The following is a 1,666-nucleotide window of genomic DNA, read 5'->3' as shown; positions in this document are numbered from 1 at the left end:
AAACAACTCTTTTGCATAATGTGTGATATTTGCAGGGTTTAGCATGTATTTACACGGCATTGACCAGCAGATATCTCTAGCATGTCTTCATGTCTGTACTGTGCATGCACAGATTAAGTCGTTGTTACAAGAACGTTTCTCATTATTATGAGAAAGTATTATTATTGCAAGTATCTCATTATTACTATCAAGCATCTCATTAAGAGTCAATATTACGAGAAAGTATCTCATTATTATGAGACAGTTGCTCATTACTGAGCTGTCAAGTTATTAATATCCTAACTTACACAGAGGATAATTTGTTGCTCAGCACATAAAGATGAAGTACTTACTGTGATCTCAGACTGCCCTGATCTGGTTTCTCCACTGCATGGATCCTCATGTGTATCTGCAGGTGACTTTTAGAAGCGAAACTCTTCCCGCACTGATCTCATGTGTGCAGCTTCTCTCTGCTGTGGATCCTCTCATGCGTTCTCAGATTTGCTGACTGACTGAATCTCTTGTCACAGTGTGAACACTTGTAGGCTTTCTCTCCAGTGTGAATCCTCTGGTGCAGTTTTAAACAGTTTGCTGAAGTAAAAGTCTTCTTGCACTCAAAGCACATATAAGATTTTTCACCGGTATGTATTTTCTGATGTCCTTTTAAACTTTGCAGCAGTGAAAAACTCTTTCCACATTCAGAACATGAGTGCGGCTTCTCCTTCATATGAACTGTCAGGTGTGTCTTCAGGGCTGATGCCACAAAAAAAGTTTTGCCGCATTGATCACATGCGTGCGGCTTCTCTCCGGTGTGGATCCTCATGTGAACAGTAAGATCCTAGTTGTGTGGGAATCTCTTTTCACACTGATCACACATGAATGATTTCTCTCCGGTGTGGATTTTCATGTGTTCTTTAAGGTGTGTTGATTGTGTGAAACTCTTCCCGCAATGATCACATACGTGCGGCTTCTCTCCCGTGTGGATCCTCATGTGCCCCGCAAGATGTGGTTTCTGTGTGAAGCTCTTCCCGCACTGATTACACACGTATGGTTTCTCTCCCGTGTGAACGCTCATGTGAAGATCAAGATTTGTATGTATTTGTATGTGAAACTCTTTCCACACTGAGTGCAGGTGAACGATTTCTTGGCTCTTCTTTTCTTTAAAAATGTATTTTTAGAGTTTGAGCGACTCGAGGGTTTTTCTCCAGGTTTGTCATGTTTCTCCTCCGCTTCACTCAGTTCTTCACTCTCCTCGCTCTCTTCCATCAGCTCTGAAATGAAAGAAAACATTTTTTTTACATTAATTTCCAGTAAATATTCAGTAAATAATTCAAAAACAGGAAAATATAGTAAAAGGACATACAAGTGAGCCCTGATGAAGTAGACAACTGCTATAAAATATTAGTCATTTTGATGCCTTTTTATAAATTAATTATACATCCCTGAAACTTTCCGTAAATGAGTTACATTGATCTTTAAATTATTCCTTTTAAAGCATTATAGGCACAAATCCTATGTTTCTTTAGTGAGAACTACTAAATATATTTGATCAATAACAAAAATTATCTAATGTAATATTAACATTAAACATATACAATAGTGCCATAATGTTGATGCCAACTTTTAGATTGATATTTAATTTATTTTACTAAAAAAAATTTTAATTATTAAGGGCTGGTCACACTAG

The 1,666-nt window shown here is 37.4% G+C and overlaps 1 pseudogene; it reads right to left on the bottom strand.

Annotated features, from left to right (window-relative positions):
* Positions 1 to 430: 430 nt before the first annotated feature.
* Positions 431 to 1,138, bottom strand: LOC107574359 (gastrula zinc finger protein XlCGF49.1-like; annotated as a pseudogene).
* Positions 1,139 to 1,666: the final 528 nt, after the last annotated feature.

Source organism: Sinocyclocheilus grahami, unplaced genomic scaffold (genome assembly GCF_001515645.1).
Source record: "Sinocyclocheilus grahami isolate Dianchi unplaced genomic scaffold, SAMN03320097.WGS_v1.1 scaffold2195.1, whole genome shotgun sequence".
In the NCBI taxonomy this organism is placed as follows: Eukaryota; Metazoa; Chordata; class Actinopteri; order Cypriniformes; family Cyprinidae; genus Sinocyclocheilus; species Sinocyclocheilus grahami.
This window is presented reverse-complemented; position numbering and strand designations above follow the sequence as displayed.